This window comes from Chiroxiphia lanceolata, chromosome 1, assembly GCF_009829145.1.
Source record: "Chiroxiphia lanceolata isolate bChiLan1 chromosome 1, bChiLan1.pri, whole genome shotgun sequence".
NCBI classification, from domain to species: Eukaryota; Metazoa; Chordata; class Aves; order Passeriformes; family Pipridae; genus Chiroxiphia; species Chiroxiphia lanceolata.
The window spans coordinates 29,669,692-29,696,016 of NC_045637.1; the positions used below are offsets into that span (position 1 = coordinate 29,669,692).

A 26,325-nucleotide genomic window follows, 5' to 3' on the forward strand; every position below is an offset into this window, starting at 1 on the left:
TCGCTGCCGGCCCGCGGCGCCGCCGCCGCATCCATCGGCCGGCTCCCGGCTCCTGCTTCCCTGCTCCCGGCGGCCGCGGGACATGCGCAGTGCCGCGCGCCTGCCCGCGCCGCGCTCCGCGGCCGCGCTCCGACCCTTCTCCGCCGCCCCCCCCGACCCTCCTGCCGGGCGGAGGAGGGGGAGGGAACGAGGGGAGGAGGAGGAGGGAGGGGAGAAAAGAGGAGAGGAAAGGAGAGGAGAGAAAGGAGAGGAGAGCGACGAGACGCGCCGCAACTTGCTGCCGCTGCTCCCTCCCCTCCGCTGGCCGCGCTTCCCGGCCCCTGCGGGTGCGCCCCGCGGGACGCGCCATCCCCGGGAGCAGCTCTGCGCGGGGCCGACGCCTCCCGGTGAGTTGGGGACGGGGCGCGAAGTTGCCATGTCTGTGTTTGGGAGGTGAGGGGGACCCGTGTGCTGGTGCAGTCGCAGCGGGAGCCGGCGGCGGGGCCGCCGCAGGGCTGCGGGGCTCGGGCTGCCCTTGCCTGGCCGCGGTCCGCGCTGCGGGCGAGCGCGGCGCACAGGCGATGATGTGCGGGGGGATCGGGGCGGCAGCGGTCACAGGTGCGGGGCACGTCCCCGACGGGGTCATTGTGCGGCATTCCGCGGCGCGGGGTTACCGCGCCTCCCCGCTGCTGCCAGCCAGCCCCGTAACTGTGTCTCCGTTCAAATCCTATTATGTGGTGACAGTCTCCAGTTTGTTTCACAGTGGCATCTGCTCTTGGGCTTGGAAAGTCCTTAAGAGGAAGGGGTCGCTGGGGAGAAAGGGGGCTGCTCCTCAAAGAGAACTGCAAGCGCAGGTTGTCCCTAACGCGCTGTGTACTGCGGGGAGCTTTCGGGGCTCCGGAGAGGGAAAAGGAAAAACTGGCACATGGTCACACCAGAAAGTTGTGTAGCTTGAGATGCTACAGACGCTAATGGGCCAATTATCTAAATAAACAAACGTAGTGATTTATAGGTGTCTGAACTATAATGCTGTGAACGATGGAGCTCTTTAACCTCCCTTTCTAATCTATCCCTCAGAGATTTGGGTTTAAGGAGAGTAATATATAATCTGTGGTGCTGAATGCTGTGGAGTTGATTACATTTGTAAAAGGAATGGCCTTTGAAATAATACTGAGCCATTAAGCAATAAATGCAGAAAAAAAAGTGAGAAAGACCAATGATAAAATTTTGGCAGAAAATATTTCTCCCTTTCCTAGCAGCCTAGGAAACCTAGAAGCCATGCTTGATTAACTTTTATCCAGAGTTGTTATTTTATTAAATTAAACTTTAATGAAACAAGTGTACTGTGTGAAACCAGAAGCAAATCCTCCCTAGTGCTCTTGAAGTCTGTCTGTGTTGCAGTTAAGTGATGATCGGAGCAGCATCTGTTAAGAGAATTTGCAGAAACAAACACTGCTGAAGATACCCAGTAATGGAAATACATTGTCATTGTATTTATTTTTTTGTAGATGATACAGAAGCAGACATTCCAAATTCTAGTGGGTTTTATTTTACATCTTTAAAAATCTTGTCCTCATAAATATACTTCTATGTGAGGTGCAGATTCTGAGCCTGTGGGGCATCTCCTGCGAGGGGTGAGTGTCTTTTGCCCTCATCGACAAAGAAAATAGTACAGCATGTGTAACACCTTTCAGGTCTGAACTACAAGAGCAATTTTATCTTTAACCAGCATTTCAACACAGGATTTTATTAACATAAAACCCATTTTCAGGTCAGCAATGGGGATCTGCAACTTCCAAATGAGAACCTGATCTGAAAGCAGTGCATTGCTCATATGAGTAAAGGTTATGGGATATGACAATTGGCAAGCTCACCTATCTTTTGTTTGGTTCCTTTTATGAGATGTCATTTAATGAGGAAAAGAAACAGGTAATCCATTGCATTTGAAGATGCAGTGCTCCTCATAAGCCTCATTGCCAGGCATGTGAACATGAATGTGGCTTTAGATCATGTATTGTATACAAATGACTACTACTAGATAACTTTAGTTCTAAATTTATTCCACTATTAAAGTTATATTGATCAGAAAGTAGCAACTGGATTCCAAGTCCTAAATAAGAAACACTCGATAATCTAGAGCTAATTTATATTTTAAGAATCATGGAGGAATCCATGAGAAAAGCAATTGAGTTTTTCTTGCTGGCCGTGTGGTGGCATTTAGTTACGGAACACTCCTTCCTGGGCCACAGTGTACTTCATTGACACACAAAGGAGTTAAATGTGTTTATCAGCTCATTGATGCCCATGGTAAAGTGCCCATGTAGAGTTCAATGGCTGGAACAGGACACAGTAGTTTTCTGTCCAGTAAGGATGGGGATGGAAAGCTGAGGGGCTTTTTCAAAGTAGTTCCAAAACCATAGAATTCATAACTGCAAAATACAATGTAAGAATAAGATTTATAGACCAAGAAGGCTCAAAAACATTTTATAATATTAAATGAAACAACTGATCACTCAAATAACATTACCCAGGCTCCTATAGCAATGCCTCTGCTTCCAGCTCCTGAGAATGGAGCAGGTTTCAGGCACAGAGTGGCTCAGCCCCAGACCGGCAGCAGGGGCCAGGAGTGCTGCAACCTGGTGATGCTGTGGCTGGGAGGGAGCCCAGGCAGGGTGAAGGGATCCAGTGTGCTGCCACTCACCCTCATCCCCAGGGTGCCAAGCTGGGACCAGGAATGTCCCCCTCCCACATTTGAGGTTTTGCTGAATGTATGGCAACTGCTGGTCCAGGCCCTGTATGGAACCAGCAGCAAATAGGTGCTGGATGAGGCCCTGGTTGTACAGCCTGTAGCTTCCAGGCAGGCTGCCCTGGCTGCTTGCTGCCCATCCTGACATCACAAGGATTCTATCAGTTGCAGGTTTTATACTGTGTATAATTTTTGGTGAGGGAAGAAATTCAAGACAGCTTCTTCCTTAGGAAAATGGTCCATTTCTAAAAGTTCATATAATCAGATAACTACTTACATTGAGTAAAGCATGGAAAGGGCAAGCAGTGCATGCTTGTTTGTGTAATACTGCTAGTCGTAAACTCTAAGCTTTGCAATCCCTACGCTATCGTGTGGGCTTTTGGAAGCCCTGTGAAAGCTGCAGCATGGATTAGGAAGCTGAAGTCTGAAGATTTGGCTACAAATTTACTGCAGGTAGTTCAGATAGCCGTGGTTGCTGTTCCCCCATCTCCATCCTGGTATCCCTCACTCTCTGAATGCCATGCTGTGCCACAGCTTCTCCGTCGGTCTCTCCTTCCCCCTGGCCCCTCACCTCCCAGAACTCCCCTGTGCCACGCTGGCAACACTGCCCTGCTCATGAGCTGGGGTGAATGCCAGCCTGCACGGTGACTCACTCGAGGCCCCAAGCTGCAAACCCCTCTGTAGTTTCACTTTGCTTTTCTTTGGTGGTGAAGAAGCTCTTTGGCAACACTGTGCCTGCAGTTACCTGGGCAGGGGAGGATGAGGGTGGTGGGAGCTCCAAAGGTTGCTCCTGCAAAGGTGCACCAAGCACAGCTGTTGGATGGAGATGATGAGTGACGGGAGATGTGCCTTTGCTTCATAGATGTGATATAACCAAGTTTTAATTAAAGCATCCACAGTAGATTATTAGGGTAGATAAATACTGCCTTGTTACAGCCCTCTCGGGTCATATGTAAGCAGTATTCCTTTTAGAAAGGATGAATGAATAGTCAGTGTGAAGGATAAAGATCAGCATTGTTAATCACTCTGGAAGTCTTCCGTGGGAAAATGTAAACTCATGAGGAAAGATAATGCCCATAAATGGGCATTTACATAGGTGAATTTACATAACTTGAGGATAAAATTTTGATATTAAAGGCATGCAAGTATAAAGTCATGTTTGGGTTCCTGTCAGAGATAACTAGGACTTGTACAGTTGGCATTCGTCAGTGGGGGGCTGTATTTCTATGTAATGTTTTGCTAGCTGTAATGAAGAACCTTTCTTCAATGGCACCTGTGAAAAAAAATCTGATTTGTTCTTGTCAACATGCAGATAAAAACAGTAGAAACTTGGAAGGCTGTGTTTGCTTAAACTCCTGTGCTTCAGGAGGGGTAAAGTCTTCACTTGTGGTGTTCCTGGGTAAGCAGTGTGCCAGGTGCTGTTATGGGTACTGACCATCCAGATACAGTTTGTTGCTGTTGATACATCTGCAGGCTTAGAAGAATGACTTCAGGTGGGGAAAAGTGGGTTTCCACCCCCATTAATAACAGGAAATGAGAGGAATTTGCCTCTACTGTTCTTTGATTTTGTAATTCTCACTAAAATTTCTTTTGTCCTTTTCCAGCTCTCAGAATGTGATACAACTCTTGAAAAAAAAATCAGTGTGCTTTCATGTAAATACGATGAGGATGAGCCTTTGAAAACATATCTAGCTGATGCTGATGAATAAACAAACTTGGCCAGGGTAAATCTTTTCATCTAACTTCAAGAGCCACGCTGTAATGAAGTAAATATAGATGTACTTAATGGGCTTCTTTCATCCAAATACATAGCAAACCCTCTAAAGTAAGGCAAACAAATCTAAAATGGATTTCTAAGTGGCTTTTTTTTGTTGTTGTCTTGATGTTGGAGCAGTTTACTCTAGCTGGGCTAGGCTGGGAGTGGAGCTTGCTCCTGGAGCTTTGAGCATGCTAGGTTAAATGCTGGCCTAAATAGGAGAGGGCAGAGGGAACGTGAGAGACCTGGCTCTTCTCCTGCAGTTGTTGTGCAGTAAAGGCAGGAAGTGCTCATTCCATATGTAGTTTAAAACATGGTATTTGATGAGTGTCTCCCCAGACAAGTCCCTTTGGAAGGCAGCTTGTAGGCGAGGCTTTGAGAGGCAGGGAAACCTGCAGGGGCTGCTGCCTGTTCCCCCTTGGGTGCAGCTCAGCCCAGGCTACACTAAGAGAGCCGTCCAAATACGGGATGAGTGGCCACCTGCCTCTGGGGCCTCCTCCGCATGATGTGCCACTGCTTGGCCAGGTGCTAACCTGCCTGGGGGGCTTGCTCTGCAGGACACATCCAGGCAGTGCCTGGGTCCTGGCTCATAGAGTGCCTGAGTTGGGTATTAAAGGTGGCCTCGAGGCCATCATGACAGCTGCCATAGACATAGCCAGAGATGCAAGCCATAGACACAAGGGTGATTGCAGTGGTTGTGGTGACTTTGGCAGAGTCGTCTTGGTTGGAAACTGAAGAAGTGGAGCTCAAAGAACAGTTCTGCAGATTTGGATGTTTACTGCATGACAGTGGGTTGGGTTCCTTTTCAAGACTTGCAGGATGACTGTTTTCAATGGTAGCATTTGGGAACAGATTAATAGTTTCTTATGCAAAGTGTGTCTTGCATATACAACTGTTTGGTTTCACTGCCCTTGCTTTGTGAAGAAGATCAATATGTATTTCCATTTCATGGATATGGAAATCATGGATCTTCTCTTTAAAAAGCACAGTTGTAAAACGATTTTACTTTAAAGACAAGTGCTTTGTTTTGACCCCTGTTCTGGAGAAAAAGATCTTTACTTGATCTTATCTTATCTTAATAGGAAAAGTTCAGATCCATTATAGAATGAAACTCCATGCAAAGGTGGGCAATATGCTTTATAAGAGTTTGAGTATTGGACTTTTTAGATAACTATGCTGGCATAATTACAGAAATTCTTCAGGATGAGCTTTTTCTTTGCTGAGATCTTGATGAGTAGGAAATACTGTAAAGAATTATCTCTGTCAGTGTTAGAGGAATTTTGTGGAAGAGATTTAAATCTAGGAGACTGTTGTACTTCGAAAAACATAGTAATGATTTACCAATGTCCAAATTCAACTCACTGTTTGACACCTTGAATGGTCAGACCAAGTTTAGCTTGCTTCTGGTTGTGTTTTGCCATGTGCACAGAAGTGAAATGTACTAAAAATTGTTCAGCTTCAGATGTGTTCATCTGGGGATTTACTCATAAATAATTGATAACCCTCTGAAACAAAATCTTCATTACTCTGTGGATTGCTCACATCTTCCCTCCCGCACTAGTCCTTCTCACTGGCAGGGGAAGAAGGAGGTGCTGCTTTAATGAAGGTGCACGTCAGCCTCCACTGCTCCTTTCCAAAGGTCATCCAGCTAAACAACAGCAACAAAATGCTTGACAAAGATAAACATTTTATGGAGATATGTGGCATTCCAGTATTTTAGAGGAACCACTAAGCTGCTGTATTTAAGACTTCTTTACATCCTAGCGTAGAGGCAGTGCTTATGATGAATTTCTAAATCAATTAAATGTTTTCATTTGGTGTGCTGCAGGACAGGACATCAAATTAAGGGTCATTTGCTGTGCAGTACCAATTATAGCTGTAATATTTGGGCTTGATCTTCCATGATTTTACTGCTAAGGATACTGTTAAGTATCCTAGCTCAGACTGTTTATTGCAAATGGGACAAGTCTTGGCAAGCAGTGGTTTCTCATTTGAGCAAGGGTTTGTGTGAGTTCCTATTTACCAAACATTGATGCTCAGTGATGATTTTACTTTCCTGCAAAAAAAGAGGAGCCATTCTGCTACCCACTGACTTAAAGTCTGAGTTGATCTAACAAAATCTCATTTTAGTGGAAAAAGTGTCTTAATGTAAGATCAGTTCATCTTTCTGATGACTTGATTACTTTAGAGTTATTAGCCAAGTTCTGTAGCAGTCTTTAAAGGTGCTAATACTTGCTTGCATTTAATAGCCTTAACTATTACTAATGTACAGGAAATGTTCAAATCACATCATTGAGAACCCTAACAAATCTTACAGGTATTTTAATGTGAGGTTTCAGATGTTACTCTTGTTTAATTGAAAGGTGAATGCTATAAAGGCTTTGTCAGACTGCTGTTTCCAGATGACAGCACTTTCTATGGAGTAACTGGAAGTGCCAGAGTGCTGATCCCAGCTTTCAGCTTCAGGATTCATAGCTCAAACTCTTCGTTTTTTACCTGGCAGAAGTATGCATCTGTGATGGTGTCTGGATTTGTGTCTTCCAAAGAAATACTGGTTTCGATCAAAGAAAATGCGAAAGATTTTCTGAAATGGTAATCATATTCTGGCTGATATTGGACAGAACAGAGCCTTTGCTTCTTCTATAAACCACAAGATTAAGCTTGCTTATAAAGGATTAACAGAGCTCTCTTCTGTTAATTCGTAGTGGTGTAGTTGAAGTGCCTGATTCTACATCAGTGGAAAATCCATTATCAGTCAATGGGAATTTTGCAGCTGAAGCCAAAGGGATTAGAGATTCATCATTCAGAAGTGACTGAAGGGGAGAGAAAGCCCTGTGTATGCTTGTTGCCACACAGCCACTGGGGTGTGCCCACAAAAAATGGCAAAGGCAAATGTTCAGTTACCTCAGGCAGGCTATTCCAGAGTCATTTGAAAGGGTTCATGCCACTGTGCAGGGCTGCAGAGAAAGCTTACCTGGGATGCTGCTGATAGTAGGCTGTTCCTCATGTCCAAGCAAGATGATTTCAAACTGGAAAAAGTACACAGAGAAAGATGACCTGAAGTCCTCTTCTAGGGATTGTGCTGTGGTGGGGGAGAGTTAATGAGGAGGTTCGATGAGAGTAGGAGTTAGGAAGAGCCATGGAAGACCAGACCAGGTTGGGCAGTGAGGGGTGCAGAGGAGCATGGGTGCCTGCACGATGCTCTCATACCTGCCACTGCTCAGGCTGCCACCCAGGCACATTTAAGAGACTGGAGTGTAAGGAAGAGACAGGAAGAAATTGCTAAAGAATTTGCTACAGATGGTGTTGAGGGTGATTTCCTAACAAACTGCACTGCCTGCAGAAGTTTCTTCATTCAATAAATAACAGCTACTTTTCCTTCTAGTAGAGTGGGTAGACCAACATTTGGATTGCTAGAGCCTGGAAACTAGAAAACCTGTGATTCCAGACTTATTTTAGTTGAGGATATTCACCAAACACATTCCAACATACAATTTTACTTTCTTTTGAAATGCTGTAATAGAGCTTAGCTTAAAAGTAGCTCTGATCCTGAGCCTAGCTGTGGGAAAAAGCAAAACCTCCATGACCTCTGCTGCAACATTTGGTAGTTACTTTTCCACAAATGGAAGCTAATACTTCACAAAGCACTATTTGGATTAAAAATTACACTTTTTACAACAACTTGGTAAATGTAAATGTATTGTTTTGACCTATTATAATAGGCAAGATTGTGTCATTTAGTTTGGCAATTACAGAGGTTAAACGAATTTAATTGTCCTTTAATCTTGTTAAATGCAAAATAATTGAACAAGTATCATAGAAGGTTGGGGCTCTCTTGTTTATAGCTTCATCATGTATTAATCTAACACATTAAATGAGAGGCTTTATAGATTTGCTTGCCTAAGGAAAAAGAAGAAAATATAGAAAGGCCAAATTAGATATGTGTGTGTATTCTGTCTCACACTTTGAGATGCTGTCAAATATTGCCTCATTCTTAGTACATTTTGTAGGAATGTACTTTGCCCTTAGAAAGGTAAATGGTGACCTAATGGTTAAATAGTCTGAGTAAGCTCATATTTGGATAGGCAAGGTCACTTGTGCAGTTCCTCTCACACTCTTCATATAGGAATGTAATGTTGTAATTGGGCAGGCAAAATAATATACAAACAAACACACCATAAAAAGTTATATTTTGGCACTCTCTTGGCCATCTTAATTGACTCCCCTAATTACTGTGCCTTCCTCTAGTTCAGCCTTTTTAGAAGATGATGTTGTCCTAACGCCAGCAGTGGTGCAATAACAGTAGGGGCAGATGTGCTCTTCTTGCTTACCTTCATGTAGCTGGAGGGGATTCGAAAATTGGATATTTCTCTCTGTCTCTGCAGCTCCAAGTAGCCCTGACACTGCAAGCTATGGATTAGTAAAATAAATCCCTCATGTTCATTGTGAAGTGGAAAGTATAAAGAGCATTTTCTGCCTTTTTTCCCCCTCTTTTTAATGTGTCATTTGCTGGCTGGCACAGTGACCTCCATTTCATGACTTGTGATGTGACTCGCCGCAGAGCTTTTCTGTGTGGGTTAATTAACCACACAAGGGAGTAGCAGTATGTGACATTATGCATGTGCACCTAAGATAAACAGTTACCTATAGATCACCTATAATGAATGTGCACTTGAAATATGTACTGTGCATTATCTGTAATGCACTTTGATTTTTCTAATATGATTTTCTTTTCCTTTTGTTTTATCTGTTTTCTTAACTATGTCCTTGGTAATCAAAAAGGATGCAAACATACAGTCACCTTTTGGGGTTATAAGTGTAACTGAATTTGGAAAAAAATATTCCTGACAATTTAGTACATGAAATTTGCCAGTTCATTGGGAAATGGTTTTATGCAAGTAATGTAGAGGTATAACAGTTTGATTTTCTGGGGTGTCTTGGTGGACAGTCTGTCAAACCTTTTAAATTCTTCCAGTCAATTACATTGATTGAATTGAAAGCAAGAATTAATTTTTTTCCATTCTTGAAGATTTAATTTCATACCCTTGATTTACATTTCAGTATCAATTGTGTATTTTAATTTTTGTGAGTGAACCCTGAAGCCCTTCCTTGTGACTCCATCTTTAATTTTCCCTGACAAGTCCCTCTCCTTTCTGTGAAGGTAATACACCAGGAATTGATTAGCATTAACAGTCAGGTAAATTATAGAGAAAGAAGTGATGTCTGGGTCTGGTGTGGGGTCTGACCAGTTATGCTGAAGTAACAGATGCTGGTTTCCTGGTGATTCTGTTACCATCCTCCTCAACAGGTTTGGTTAAAACCAGACCTGGAAAAGAACTGGAGAAAGCAAACTAGGAACAGAGGATTGGTTTCCCACCAAAATGGGAAGTCATTATTATGAGGAAATTAGCTGTATTATTTACTCAGCGAAGCAGGCAAGCAGCAAATAACTCAGCCTGTGTGTGTTTCCTGTTTATTCAGCACTCAGGCATAGCGTGCACAGGTAACACGGTGCAGTTGGTTCCCAACAGGCACATCAACACCTGTAGCTCGTGGGGGAGGAAAAGCCCAGTTTATGAAATGGGTAATGGAACTCCCAGGCTCCTGCAGGGGTGGCCCAAGGAGCTTGTTGCAGCTACCCTGAGACACCAAAGCCCTGGAGGTTTCAACCTTATGGTTGGCTGTCTGGGAACCTGGAAACTCTTGATTGATTTTTGTCACTTTTTTGCTTCTCCCAGCTGTGTTCTTGGCCAGTGGTAAAATTAGCACAAGTTGTTGGTTTTAATCAGTTGTAAATAATATTTTATTCAGGAAACACAGTAAACAAGAAAACTTGTTTTCCCTTGATTTTCTGAGCTAGGCAGAAATTATATGTTGCAATGGTGTGATTCCCTGAGAAGGAGAATTTCGAAGTCTGCAGTTTCCGTGTTCCAGCTGGAACTGTGCCTTGCTCCACAGAGCAGTTGTATTTTTTATATTAAATATTAACTTGTGTAATTAATTACACTGATGCTTAAAAAAAACAACCACTTTAAACTGAACAGGCTTTTTTTCATTAGATTCTAGAGAAATAAGGAAAAAAACCCCAAGCAACAACAAGAGCAACCCGAAAACCCAAACCAATGAAAACAGTGCACACAGAAACCCCTTGGGAATTTCTGGGCTTAAGGCATCTGTCAATAGGCAATAGGAAATTGGTTTTCAGAGGTATAACTCTGATATTTTAGTGTTCATCATTTAATAAAAATTATGCTTCCTGCAGTTCATCAGCAGCTGACACTTAGAAAGATCAAATTCAGAAAAAATAAGTATGAACATTGCTGTAGGTAAATGACCAGAGCTAAGAGATTTATACCTTTTAAACACTTACCTACTGGGTTTTATTAAGACTCTAGTACCTGTGGTGTGTGTGTCTGCATCAGCCTGACTGTATGCAGATAGGAGCAAGCTCTTGCAAAAAAATTAATGTTGTTAAGTTAGTTATGTGCTAAGGAGCGAGGTTTTGGTGGCATGGAGAAGCGCAGTACTGCTTTCTCTTCCTTCCTGCACCTGGTGTTTCAGTTTGGCAGTGGAGGAGTGCTGGGGCTGAAGGCATGCACTGCAAACTTAAACTTGCCTTTTCTCACTCTCCTGCATCATCCTCTCCAGTGGTCCCCCAGCCCTGGGTGTGATGGGTGTTTGGTACAGGAAAGGGTTAACTTTCAAAAGCATAGCCTGGCAATTCAGTGCCTGTGGAGCTTGAAATAAGGAGATGCTGATACAGTGCAGACTGTAAAGTGGACTTTGCTGGAGCATGTAGCCAACATGGGATCAAGGGATCACAGGTTATATGCTCACAAGAGTCTGGCTTCTGCTGCAGCAGCTGTACCTGTGGCTGGTCCCAGCTGATCAGTGCTGTACCCAGGGAATGTCACCTTCTGCTCTGCTGCAGAGAGCAGATTGGAGTTATCCCACATCCAAAGTTTGAACTTGTCAGTGGTAGGCAGTGGGAGCAAGGGGAAGTGCAGAGTTCTGCCCCTGGATAGGAGCAACCCCATGAACCATTATGTGCAGGGGGATGACCATTTGGAAGGCAGAAAAGGTGCAGGGGTTTGGGTGGACACCAAGTTGGACATGAGCCAGCAACGAGCCCTTGTGGGAAAGAAGGTGAACGGTGTCCTGCACTGCATTAAACAAAGTAGTGACAGCAGGTGAAGGGAGGTGATCCTGCCCCTCTGCTAGGCACTGGTGAGGCCACAGCAGAAGTGCTGGGGCCAGTACTAAGCCTCAGTACTGGAGAGAAATGGATGTACTGGAGGGAGTCCCACAAAGGGCCGGGAAGACAATGAAGGGACTACAACATCTCTCATATGAAGAGAAGCTGAGAGAGCTGGGACTGTTCAGCCTGGAGAAGGCTGAGGGACAATTTCATCAATGTGCAGAAATACCTGAAGGGATGGTGCAAAGAAGACAGAGCCAGGCTCATTTTAGTGGTGCCCAGTGACAGGACAAGGGGCAGTGGGCAAAACAGAAACACAGAAGGTATTCCCTGTGAACATGAGGAAGCACTTTTTTCATTGTGAGAGTGACTGAACACTGGCACAGGTTTCCCAGGAAGGTTGTGGAGTCTCCATCCTTGGAGATACTCAAAACCGACCTGGACATGGTCCTGGGCAACTGGCTCTGGGAGGCCTTACTTGAGCAGGGGTATTGGGTTAGATGCCCTCCAAAGGTCCCTTCCCACCTCACTCTGTGATTCTACAACTCTTAAACAGCTGTGCTGAATGGGTGGTAGGACTACTACTGTGCCACCTTCTTTGCAGGCAAAGTTTTTTGAAGAGAGCCTATTCTAAAATAACAGTTCTCTAGTTTATTCTTTAAAAAACTGAAAGAGGTTCTCCGTTCTCACTGAAAAAAGTATAGTGATATACTCTTGGTACCTTATGGCTGCTTCTCAATTTGCTCCCACTTTTTCACCTTTAGTTTTTAAAAGATAAAATCTCTTCTATGTTTCCTGGATTGTACAGCAGGGACACAGTATCTGCTGTCTCCTATTCCTGCAGGATAGGTGCAAAAGAGCAGTTATATCATCTCTGTTCTGACTACGTATGGGAAAAATAAGGGAAAATCTAATTCTTCATAGTGACTTAAGCCTGTAAATGTTGGACAAATAATGCTTCTTGTGCAAACCCCTTCTCTTGTTTTTGAAGTATTTCCTTTCCTTTAAAGCCTGGCTCTTACTAGCTTAATTTCTGAGCCATTTGTAGCTGGCATCATGTCCCATGTGCCTCCACAGCATAGCAGATGAGGTGCTGAGCTTAGCTGTCATATTAATAGGCCTTAAGAAGTATCATATTCAAAACTCAAGGCAGGAGACTTTTATTGACACAAGCCTACAGACAGGGCTTTTGTAAACCACAATGGTTTGGTGTGTCACTGCATGGTCCCTCCTCCTGGTGATTTAACAGCCACCTGGAAACAAACCCCACCAAATGTGCGGCTTTTGATGCATGCAGGAGCAGTGGAGCTGTTATCAGTGACCTCAGCCTTCTCCCTTTGCCTTGCAAGCTCATTTTGTATTAATTACAGGCATAGCTTTAATCTTTGTCAACAGTACAGCAGCAGTAAGAGTTATCCTTTTGCTACTGATGTCCAATTTGTTTTTATGACCTCAGTCTTTGTTTGAAAAATAAGGACTGAAGCATTTTGCATGTAAATTTATTTCGTATTCATGATTTTAAAAATTCACAAAGAATTTGATCTTAGATATACTGCTGCTGCCTTCTCAGTGTCAGTACAATTGCTTTAGTGCAATCCTTGGAGGCCATAGTAGGTTTTCCACATCAGGGATAGTTTTTTGAGGCAAAAGAGGAGCAGGCTTTAACGTAAGTTTTTTGATTTTTCCCGAAGGAGAAGGACTGTTCCCATTTTTGAGAGGATGAAATCCAAGCCTTTACACAGGTCTTCCCCAATTAAAGGCATACACAAGAGCTTAGTTCCCATTTACATTTTAAATATGCTTGCAATAGCAAAGACTTCAAAAGAGTAACAGCTGGATGTGTGACAGTGGCTAAGTGGCTGAGACCTCAGTGAGCTGCCAAATGGGTGACAACTTCTTTTAACATCTGACCTAGGAAATGGATGTAGACTTAGGTAGGAACAAGTTTAGCCAAGAGAGGTATCCCTTCCTCCAGAAAAGAGATTTTGTTCTTTGACTTTGGTACCTAAAGTCTGTGGTGTAGTAAGAAAAATGCTTTGGGGGATTGGAGTTCCTATGGCATTTTAGTTCATTTAAAAATATTTAGGGAATTTCAGAAACAGACCTCTTTGTTAACCAAAAGGTTGCAAATGTTGACAGGCATAGGTGTACATGAACAATGGCTATTGAGATTTCCATGATAACTGAAAATGTAGATTTCATGCCACTTTTGAATTTGCATTTTCATGCCCCATTGTGGCTTTGGAGGGATTATACCTACAAACTCCTGGTGCAGAGAGGTAAGTGCATGGATGAAGTGACATTTGGTGCTACATTTGCTCTTTATCATACAAGAGATATATTTATTTTTAGTTTTGCTCATGTAAAAATACTGCAGATCTAAAACTGAGAAGAAATATTTTTGTATTTCTGTCTTTTTGTTGCAACTAATTGATACAAGAGATGCTAATATCTGTAGCTAATAAGAAAATAAATCAGTGGGGTTTTTTTATGATGTATATTTTATTTTCCTTATACTGTGACATCAGCAATTAACTGAAGAATAGCACTGCTGTTGCATTTAGGCAAACTTACCGCTTGTAATACAAAGAAAATACACACCAAGACTTTGAAGAGTTTCAGAAAAGTTCTGAATTACGTATGTAAAAATGTATCTTTTAAATTTTAGGGCTTTTTAGACACTGAAGTACTTGTCCCACACCCAAAAAACCAGTAGATCAGTTGAAAAAAGTCAGAAGAAAGAAAACTAATATCCTCAGGCTCAGCACAGGAAGCTGCTTAAACACATTGCAAAAGTCACTTAAGGCATCTGTATATAAGCAAGCAAACAGTGGTCTGCTGAAAGCCCAAATGTTAGAAGTTGCTCAGACTACAAAAATATCCTTGAGCAGATGGGTATCTGCCCCTAATGATTCAAACAAAAAAACCCAGCCAGACTGTGTTGAATTGAATGCAAGCTGAGCATGAAGATCTGAAAAGGATTTTGAAGGGTAAAGAGTCTGCAATGTAGAAGAGAATTATGAGCTGTGTATATATCTGTCAAAAGGTGGATACCTGTAAGAGCACTGGTAGGCATGCAGGGTCACCTGACAGGACATCAGAAAAATGAGAAGTCATTGCAGGAGAATTAGGGCAGGTGTTGTGTTGAGTAACAAAGACGAGAAGTTGTCAGACTGCTGAGGTGTCACAACAAAAATGCTGAGAATACAGAGGTGTGACCATATGTTGTACGGAGGATGGGCAGTGCTCTGAAGAGGCAGTGCTGCTGACAGAAAACACACCAGTTGCTGAACCTCAGCAACTGGATTTCAGTTTAAAAACCCTGAAATATTTGGTGGAAATTTGGTGGTGATTTTGAACTGGCTGGCAGTGACAGTACTGGGAGGGTATGAGTTACCAGGTGGACAGTTTTTCTCCTCAGCCCACTCCAGCTCCCTCCTTTTGACTTCTGCTGCTTCCCTTCCAACTGGGTGAGCAAAGCAGCCCCGCTGCCTTCAGTTCCTGTTGTCCTGCCTGCAAGCCCCTGCAAGCCCACCATCTAAGTCCCTCCTCCCCCAAGTCCATCTTATAGAGCAATGGGCTTTATAAAGAAAACTCATTCTTTACAAGGTATTAATTTTCAGTTTCCCTCTGATTTGTGAAAGGAGAGAAAAATAATGGAAAGAATGGGTGCTTGTCCTTTTGGATATTTCATGAGAAGGCTGTATTATTTATAAATAATTTACGACTTTGAAGCCACGTACTTTCTCCCCAGGTTATATGTCTTTTATAACTGAACTGTGTGATTTACCTTAAATTGCCCATCTGCCATGCATCATGAATCTCCATTCAGAGCTGTTTCTCCTCTCCTGTACGGCCTTCACCCGTGGATGAGAGATTTGCATAAAATGATTTCTTCATGTAAATGTGATCAGGCTGCAGCTCCAGCATCTTGTTATAATGTATGTACCAATCCCCTTGAATTGGGCTAGCGTCTATCTTGGTAATTGAATCTGTTTGTTTGTTCCTATAGTTTGGGGAATTATCAGGAAGCAAGATGCATGTGCTGTGACATGCTTTTACTGCAGCCTTCGTAGCCTTACCCTATCCTAAAGCTGCTTTGAAAAAAAACCAGAGGAAAACGTTGGTATGGGGGTCGGTAGTTCTGCAGCTCAGACAGGGGCTGGGGCAAGAGCCAGGGGCTCCCTGGGGGCAGCCTGGTTATCTGTTCTGGTCCTGAGCCAGGAGGCTGCCCCCCTCCCTGTGGGGGACAACCCCAGGGCCCGAACAACCGGTGTGATTAAAGTGGTTTGTAAGCCAGGGAGATAAGGAGCCCTGCCATTGCAGTTTATGTCATTCAGACTATGACATGGGGCTTGATGGGGGTCTGTGAAGTGCCGGGCTGTGTGAAGCCCCTGGCTGAGAACAGAGCAACCAAGCATCTCACAGACTGTACCCCTCTGCTCCCCATAGTCTTGGCCCTGCATTTGTATTTTTGCACCTAATCACTCTTTTTGGCTGACCCTCTTCATTCATGGTCTCTCCTCCCTCTCCTCACTTTCCTTGCTCTGTTTGATTTTTCTTTCTGTTCTTCCAGCTCCTTTGGTACCTGTTTTGTCCCAGCTTCTGTGATCTTCCTGGCACCTCCTCATCTCCCTTTACTTAAAGCATGAATAACTGAAATAATGAGACACAGGCCAGTTTTCCCAATTACTTTGTACACATATGCATATGTATGCCCTCACCCACTCCCTTGTCTCTCATCCTTCTGTCCTTTTCTGCAGCAGTCTCTGGAGAATGGGATTATCTTTTGGTGTGTATTTAGCACATTTTTGCTGCCACCGTGTGAATAGCATTGACTAATGGTAAATATATTTGGAAACTTAGAGTTATGTTCTAATGTTCATTTGGCCTAGTAATGCCTGAAAAAGGATCATGTAGCTTAGTCTGTCATCACCATCAGTAAGATGTTTTCCTGTATTGAGGTTGCCATTGCGTAGTTTTATAATTTTGAAGTTGGAAAGGAAGATAAATTAATAGATGATATGGCCTCTAATAATTATTTAATGTTTTTTATAAGAATGTTAGTGTTCTGAATAAGGTTTATGGGAATATCTGCTAATTTAGGTAATGAAGATAGTATTTTGATCAGGTGTGTAGTAAATGCCGAAGTTGGTGGGTATTTTTTGAAGGCTTGTACAGCTTTCTGTAATTACCAGATAGATAATATGAACTTGCCAGATCCAACATGCTAATGATTGCCTTCTAGCTTTAAGAAAGACAGAAATTATATGCTAGCAGTGTCTGAACGAGATTCTGCTTTGCTAGTGTAATAAAACATACAATACTGTGCTCTCTTGCCATTGCATAAACATCTATGAATATGTCCTCAGTCTTTCAATACAGAAAAAAATGAAGATGAAGCTAAATTTACTTTAGGAGTACTCAAATGAGTATTGATGGCTTGGGAATGCTGGGTTATCAATAGAAGATGAACTGCTTTGCTGTTGTCTGACACTTTGTATGGCTGTCTCATGAATCACATTCAGATAAAAGGTAAATGCTCTTACTGTCCAATTTTGCTGTTTTAAATTGCTACCTTTTCAGCTTCGGCCACAGATTTCCTGAAGCGAGCTCTCTGTGGCTGAGATGCAGGGTGTTTTCTTAGTGATGACTTTTTTTCTGGCTCTGGACTGTGGTGCCTGATTAAAGGCAAGTCTGCTAAGATCCTGGCATGTGACAATGATCTGCTGTGCTCTCTGGTCCACAGGCAACTTAGCAGTGGTCTGTGCTTGGCCTTTAGGAGGACAGTAAAGATCTGTGTGTGGGTACTATTCTTAATATATCACACAAGTCAAAAACAAGACCAGAACGGAAGTGGAGGGGCCAACCTTGATGCCTTGCAGTTGGGTCTAGACTAAAGGGGAAGAGCACTTTGACTGTTATGCTACTAGCCATTTTATTATTTGCATCTTGCTGTATCTCACTTTTAAAGGAATAATTTGCAGCCCACTAACTCCTCTGAGATGAAGAGAGTTCTTTCCTAAAGAAAGTATCCTAAAATGCAGTTAGTATGGGGGATTACTACAGAAGAACCTGGAGACCTTCAGTCTTTCATATTTATTACCATTACATTGGGACTGTGGAGGCAAAGGAGCAGCCTGAGGTAGCAAGTAACCTTTGAGAGTAGAAAAAAAAGGGCCAAAAAATGGTCTAAACTGCAGCAACAGTATTCCTGAATTCCTGCAGGAAATCATCTGATCCCCAGTTGATATAAAATATGCTTACAAGTACTGGGTCTTTTGAAATTGGTGTCTTTGTTTCAGAATTAAGCCATGCAGCCCCAAGTGGTATGAATTTACTGGGACATTGCTACAGAAAGGTCTCTGGAGATACAAGGCCTTAACCTCACCTGTTTGCCTCAAGAGCTGTGAACCAGATCCCACATTGTGGGAGTGTACTTTGCAGGAAAGGGGGAAATTCTGGGAGAAAGCTTTTGCACACTTATTCTGATTTATCCTGAAAAACCCATAAACTAGATACCACTATTAATGGTGTGTGTTTATACTGGTCAGTGTTAGGAGGCAAGGCTCAAATTCTCCTGCACTTCTTTCAAGGTGTGCCTGTAGTAAACTCTTGCTGGATACCTTCTTGTATCAAATGTCTCAGTATCTCTGTCACTTGTACTTGTCTAGCTAAGGTGAGGACTGAAAAAAATGTTGCCTGAGGCTTTAAGGGTGATTTGGGCACAGAACCCTCAAGTTCATGGGTAGATGGAATGCCAGGAAATTGACTTTTATGGTTTTGAATGACTGCTGCTTATTCTCTTGTCTTTCCTATCTCTCCCCTACCCAGAATCTTCCCTTCAACTTGCTCTAGCTGATTATATGGAATTAGAATTTATTGAAATGACTGCATCAGGCAGTGGTGAAATCTCCCCCCACCACCACTTTTTTCTGGAAGCTAAGAGGCTGCTTTTGTCATCCAAGTGTGTTGCTGAGTTGCTTTATGTCCTAGTTAGAACAGCTGGGACCAGTTCATCACTGTATAGGTGTAACCCAAAACTGTGTATTCTATAGCCTTCCATGCCATTTCCCAGAAACTGTTATCAATAGACCATTTACACCATCTGCACAGAGCAGCCTGACTCCTCAGGCTATAAACTGGGTGTTAAGAGGCCTTCGAGATAGGAGGATGCTCCTGTCCTCACACTCATTGTGGAACTCCCCACCCTGAGGGAGGTACTGGGCATTCCTACCTGAACTGGAGAATATATAATCTTGGAGTCTTGGAACTTTTTTAACCACTTGTGGGATCCAGAGGAAGACTGCAGACCACCACTCTCAACCAGACTGCAGACCACTACTCTCAACCAAACTGCAAGCACCACTCTCGACCGGACTGCAACCACCACTCTCAACTAGACTGCAACAGCACTCTCACCAACAGGTTTTCCCCTCTCCCTTTACTTTGGACTCAGGGGGCCCAAGGAACACCACTCTGTTCATGCCCCAGGGTGCTGGGTTATACATTTGGGTTTTGTGGGTTGAAACCAATTGTTTGTATAATTGTACTTATTGTATTATTTTATTAAATTGTTATTCTGACTTATAATCTCTCTTTTTGAGTTGGGTTCATTTCCTCTGCTGATTTACCTTTAAACCAGCACACTTTAAAAACTACTTCCATACTGGGTCACGGGAAAGGTTTTCAGAGCAGTATTTTACCCTGATGCATCTATAATCTAGCAGCAACCATCAGCAGCATTACTTCTGCAGCTTTTTCAATAAAGTATTAAATCTCACCGTGATTTTTCCTGAGCTCTGCACACCAGTTCTGTGTATTAAATTGCACAGAGAACACAGCATAAGGGAGTGGCTGTGTACCTATCAGTTACCATGGAAATAATTAAGGGCACACCTAGCCTAGTGGGTCCATGAGCACTCAGATCTGGGTATACAGTCCATGTGACACATCAGAGTGAGAGTGGGGCAGGTGTTCCAGCCCTTGTCTCACTCCTTCCATTGCATCATAGCACCTGGATGTGGGGTTCCAAGGGAGCCCACACACCCCCTGCTTTGCTTGCCAGCCTCTGGAAATCTGGGAAGAGCTGCGGTGACAAGAGCACCTGAGTATTTCTGGCAAGTTTTGAACATTTGTTTACTTAAGTGGATGTTTTCTCTTCTTCAGTCATACCAAAAAGATCTGGCCACCCATCTCATGTAATTTGCCAACCTTGTCCCTGTCTTGTCTGGCAGAAGGTGAGGGTCATTTTTTCCACCCCTGTGGCTGTACTTGGAAAACACTCCTATGATGGGAGACATCAGTACCCTGACCAGCTGTAGCTGGCTCATCACAGCCTCCTCAATCCCAGTTTTCCTTGCTTTTCCTTACTTTTCTTCCATTTCCTTACTCTTGTTCCTGTTCTCACAGGAGTATGCCCTTCTCTTTTCAGAAGGCAGTAAAAAGCATCTCTCTGACATAAAGCTTTTTCCTAGGTCATGTCAAGTTCTGTCTTCAAAGAGTAGAGATACTTGAGCTTCTCAAAGAAAAAGGATGCCAAGACCTTTTAACTCTGGCAGTGAAAAGTGCTTTTCTTAGGCTTCATTTTCAGAAACATATGCACTGTTTTAGTGGAGATACCCAAAATTACATTTAGCACGAGGCTGCATTTTTTAACAGTTGAAAATTATCTGGAAGGGGGAAAGTACCTGACAGCTGCAGCAGGCAGCACCACTGCCAGCTTCACCTCCTCCTTCACATCAGGAAATGCCAATTTGACTTTGAATGTCTTCAAAGTCCTTTTTCACAACATGTTGGCAAATATGTAGTCTTGGAAAGATTTACTATGATGCTGCAAGTTTTACAAGGCTCCCAGTAGAGTCAGTTGTCCGAGGAGGAGGCGATGCATGAGCAGTGAACTGCTCCCTGCCTTGCTGGTTTGTAAGAGTTAGTTGAGGAGTGAGAGCCCGACTTTGGAGTTTGAATTGTTTGTGAGTCCCTTCATGGTAGGACTGCATGTGCATTTGTATATCTCCTAATCATCCTTCCTCCAAGACTGGTTCTATATATGTAAATCAAAAAATAAAAGACACCTCACAAATTACAGGAGCCTGTATCACCATGGTCTTACCATTTTATAGAAGGGTCAGACAGGGATGCTGATATCTGGAGAAGGATTGGTGGTACGACAGAAAGTTCACAGCTGTTGAAGCTGATTTTTGAATTTTTAATGGATAAACTTAAAGAGCAGTTCCACCAGCCTTATATTGTTCAAGGTCTGTCTATCATGTACTTTTTCTGAGGTAGCAGAATGAAGACATGATCCCCAGGGAGTTAATAATAATTCTTTCATGCGGGGAAAAAAAAGTGAAAGGAAAAATGAGCTACATAAGATTTGCCTGTGACATTTAAAGTCCAAATTGGAGTTTGTCTGAGTAATTTATCTTTGGGTATTTGCAGGAGGGAGAGTAGGAGAATATGAATGAGGGCATCTTAGTTATGTTTGAGCTTTCTGATAGATAAAGAGAATTTTTGGTGGCTCCGTCTGGCTGGAAGGTCTATCTGTGTGATCTCTTCTCTGGCAGATGGAAGATAACACTAGGAGGAGTACTTTAATTATCAAAGCATGGGAATTACTCTAGTGCAGTATCACCCTGAGACACCGCTTTCTTTCAGAGTGACAGGTGATGTTTCTGGGATGTTAGAGAGAGCTGATTTCCCCCTGCTGCACTGAACTTGTGTACACCAGATTTTCTCTGGCAGTATTAAACTTGTCCACATTGTGTATCTGTTGCTGGTGGGGAAAGAAACGAAAATACAAAGTATCCTTACAGAGAACATAGCAAGTGCAAAGGGACTAAAGGAAGAGGATATGTTTATCGATTTGATTAATATTTCTTTCACAATCTGCTTAGATTATTTGAGTTCCTACAAACTACTTTTCGAAACATGTAAAAGATGATTAGACTGACATAAATTGAAAACTTTCTGCATGGAGAGATTCTTTCTCAAAGTGCGTAGCAATTTTCATTTCCCACTGTTGTTGGCTTTTTGCTTGCATAGGTGTTTGACCAACCTCACATTTCCATCAAGACTTCTCTTTGCAGTGTGCAGGGTTCCATGTGAACCTACCAACAGTCCTGCATCCAGACCTTCCTTTAATTTCTAGGAATAACATTGAGCATGTTCTTGTGAGCATCAGGAGTTAACTAATGGAGGCACCTTCTGTGAATTGCCTACAACTTTGGCAGTTTTCTGGTGAAAAGGCTGGAAGTAATGTTCCATGAGGAGTGGCTGAGGACTTTGGGCTTGTCTGGTTTGGAGAAAAAGATGGTGAGGGGCAACCTCTCTACAGCTTCCTGAGCAGGGGAAGTGGAGAAGGAGTTGCTGATATCTTCTACTTGGTATTCAGTGATAGTATATGTGGGAAATGGTTCAAAGCTGTGTCAAGGAAGGATCAGACTGGACAATGGGAAGCATTTCTTTATGAAGAGGGTGATCAAACACTGGGACAGGTTTCCTAGAGAGGTGGTTGATGCCCCAAGCCCCAACAGTGTCTGAGACACTTGGACAATGCCCTAAATTTTTGGTCAGCCCTGAATTGGTCAGGCATTTGGACTAGATGACTGTTGTAGGTCCCTTTCAACTGAAATATGTGGTTCTTTCTGATATTTTACAGTTTGGATGCTGGCTATACAGTGGAATGTGCTAATGATGCACAGCAGACCATGAGGTTGACAAAAGTCATTTCTGTGAGACCATATTTGCCTCAATCACCATTCCCTTTGCTCTGGAGAAGGTTAGGAGAAAGCCATTTGAGGTAGCCCTTTCATACATGTAGACTATATATTTCCCAACTTATCCAGGCTTATCAAGGCACATCAGGGTAGACAGTTTGTGTCACACCTCCATCCAAATTCATAAATATGTATAGAGATCTTCTTGTTGATAGAAAATACTCAGGTAGGTTGTCTCACTGTCCATCCATATGGATCACTGTATGTGAACTGGCCCCCTTTACCACATAACTATTGTAGCCTCATCTGTGACATTAACTTACGTTTGTACAAGCAGTCTGTGCTTTGTTCCTTTGAAACCTGGGGCAGATTAGGAACAGTCACATTTTGGGCAGGGTTTCTGAAGTGAAGAACTGCTTTCTGTGGAGCCTCCCTGTATAATTCACAGGTACATCTTGCTATCCACCCCGTTACTACCTGTATTACTACTACTTGCTCAATCCCGTTTTTCAACATGAAATTCTTAATCATAGCTCATGTCATATCTTCAGGAAATGCTGTTGCTGTAATCCCACTGCTGGTCTTTTGCTGTCTTTCAGTGCTCACCAGCACCAAACAATAACAGAGGGTACACCGTAAACAGCAAAGGTTCCAAATGTCAAACCTCAGGATCCTGTTACAAAGAAGTTAAGACAATAGGTGGGTTACTCTACAAGCTTTAATTGAGATGAAAATGTTTATTGCTTCTTAAATATTTTCTCTGTTTTATTTTAATATTTATAAAACTTTTCCTGAGTTAAGTAACTTCTGTAAATTTACTTTTCTATTAATACCCTAACATGGCTGTGTGGAACTGGCATGTGATTAATAAATTTAATGGAGTTTCAGTCTTGAATGTGATTCCTTTGGTATGCTCTCTGATTTTTTTCTCTTTGCTATTCACATTGGCTGCCTGAGACAGTCCGTAATTTTTTTTTTTGGCGTAACGTTCATTTTTATTTCATAGTTGATAGCATTATTATTTTATCAAATAACATGATAAATTGGTACAGCAAGACTGCAGCAGCAGTCAAAGCACTGATGCTTTCTAAAGGTGCGCTTTACCTCTGCTCTATTATCACTGCCCATTTCATTATTTGCAAGTTGATTACAGCTGCGTTTCTCAGGGGCTATGAAATATTCAGCAGCCCAGACTAGCCTGGGGAGAATTGCAGTATTTGCAGCCAAACACCTGCCCTCAAAGGCAAAAAAGAACCAAAAAGTTCCTGTGTTTAAAAGTTCTTGTGTTTAAAAGTTTAAAAATTCCTTATTTTCTTTAGCTTCCCACAACACTGGCTATAGGACATGCTAATTAGAAATTGCAAACTTGACTTATGCATGTCATTGCATGGGAGGAAGAATAAATATACAACTACTGCATTTCTGCTGTACTTGCCTGGCCACAGTAAAGAAAGAAAAAAAGTGGTATAATTGGTTGCCTGTGTGTCAGTGTGAGACAGCTGACATTTGGGGTGGAGTTGGGAAAAAACCACTCTGTTAATGGCAAAAATGAACACTACCAGTTATGTTTTCACACTGTGTCTCTCTGGAGGGCTACCCAGCAATGATTGACTGAATGTGCAATATTTTACCAAGTAGGAAACAGATAAGATTTTTATAAACAGGAAATTCCATCATTAAAGTAAAGAAACAATTGCTTTGACCTTGACACTGAGCGAGTAAGGCTAGCATTGTGATAATTGAGAATGTAGCTAAGCAACAGTTCTCCAAGAGCATACACCGCTTTATTTTTAGTGGAGTATGCCAGTAAGGGGAGGAGACACATGGATATGAATGAGCAAAACTGGTTAATGTTTACCTAAAAAAAAAAAAAAAAAAAAAAAGATTTCTTTGTGGAAAAAGTTTGAGTTGTAATATGTGCTTATCCCGATTTTAATTTGGGCTTACATCAAAAGAAAGTAATTGAATCAGTATATCCTTCTGTGGTCTAAACAGTCAGATAGCCTGACAGTCTCTCTGATTTCTTAAGTTGCTTTAGAAACTGAAAATTAATGGGGTAGAAGAAAGAGCATATTCCTTCAGAAATAATCTATTTTATATCTATTTCTGCTTACTTTGGTGGTAATTACATTTCCTAATCTTACAGGTTAGCACTTTAAACCCTAATTTATTTATTGCTCTAACTTTGGTTTAAACCAGTCTTGCAATACCACAGTGAGCTACTTCCCTACAAAGTTAACTGTGTATGACCCTTTAAATCTGAAATAAACATCCAAGGAACAGAAGGTACTTTCTTCTACCTAAGTCGATTTACAAACCAAACTAGTTAATTTTTCATGTAGGAAATAAAAAAAAAAAATCTGTCTGATAAGTTAGTCATTTTTATTATGTAGCCATTGCAGGACAAATTGCCACCACATGGTCACTCCGTTATCCTGTAAATAAAAGTATGTGTTGCAAGGCTGGTGCTGAGGGAAAATTTGCACCCTCTTTACCTCTCTCTGTTCCTGGTAAATCTCTCATCACTGACCTGGACACTCCCTCTTTAGACAGTAAACCAATACAATTACTAGGTAACAATGAGTTTCTACTCATCAAACCCAAGCAGTTACAGAAATCTCTCTGAAGATACTGTCAAATGGAGGAGTATAAACAACCCTAACTTTACATATAATAGCTTTTAATTCTTATTTGGTCTATGAAATCTGTATTATTGGCAACATTGCATAGGTGAGACAATAAAAATATCCTAATTCTCAGCCTAACTTCTTTATCGGGTCTTTGAAAGCCAGAAGGTAGTTTACAGACAAAAATAATAAAAAGGAGTTTAAAGACTGTATTAGTTCCTCCTGGGTATTTTAAATATGGGAAGAACACCTTTTCCTAAAGTATTTTTCTCTCGATATGATTTTAAATTTGATGAACCAGAGAATAATGTATATTGTCATATTCTTATCATGTGGCATAGCTGAATTCAAAATTGTGATTTTTAAATTTTATTTTTTTTTGCCGAGAAGGAAGGTTTGTCAATACTGTATCTCATTTGAACATCGAGCCCTACAGAGACTCCAAGATAATTGTTTATGCAAGTGCTTTCTGTTTCCTGTGCTGGTCAGCTTGGCTTTAGTTCAGTTTTCTGAAGACCCCTGTAATTTATGGAAGTGCCAGTGCTAAGCAATTAAACTGGGTAGCAGCAATGTTACAAATATATTTTACAGAAGCTGCTGTTTACAACATTGTGATCCATGATGAGCTGTGTGCCAGTGTGCATGAATAAAATAAAGATGTCATACATTTTGAAAATGCAGTTGTTGTTTTTGTGCCTTAAAAAAGCAGCACTACCAGTCCCAGCTGAATGGTAAAATCAGCTGAATATGGGTTTGTATATGGTCATTCAGAAAGTCTTTCCTTATCCCTCAGAATCCGAGTCTTCTAGCTGGTTGTCTTCTGAAAGTGTGTGAGAGGCATCATGTGTCCTGCAGCGCTGGCACAGGCTTTCCTGCCCCAGGTGATGGCCAGATTTGACCAGTGTATATATTTTGGTCAAGCAAAGCAATGACCACCTCATTGGAAATTACCATCTTAGCTCACTGTGCCAGGTTTGTAAAAGCTGTTTCTGCTGTTGCAGTTGTGATGATGCCACAGATCTATACATCAATTTGCTCGTTTCAAAGCCTGTTTTAAAGCATAGCTAATGAGGTCATATGGGTATGCACAGAAACGAAACAAAATAGACCGCTGGGGGTTTGTATTTCATGTTCAAGTTACAAAAAGCTATTCCACTGCACTGGGTGCAGAAAAGAATATTGTGTTTAGGAAGTTAGCATGGGCATGCAGTCTGCAGAGCATAGCTGGTACTTTTGCTTGGAGACCAACAAGATCCAGCCTTCAGGATGTAGACTGGTGTTGCTCATATTCATTTACTGGA

At 42.2% G+C, this 26,325-nt stretch overlaps 1 protein-coding gene across 1 annotated transcript in view; it reads left to right on the top strand.

Annotated features, from left to right (window-relative positions):
- The first annotated feature begins 204 nt into the window (after positions 1-204).
- Positions 205-26,325, top strand: part of PAG1 (phosphoprotein membrane anchor with glycosphingolipid microdomains 1) — a 104,249-nt gene continuing 78,128 nt past the window's right edge. The window contains exon 1 of the mRNA XM_032696777.1: positions 205-386. The gene's annotated coding sequence lies outside the window, so the exon portion shown is untranslated. The remainder of the gene's footprint in view (positions 387-26,325) is intronic.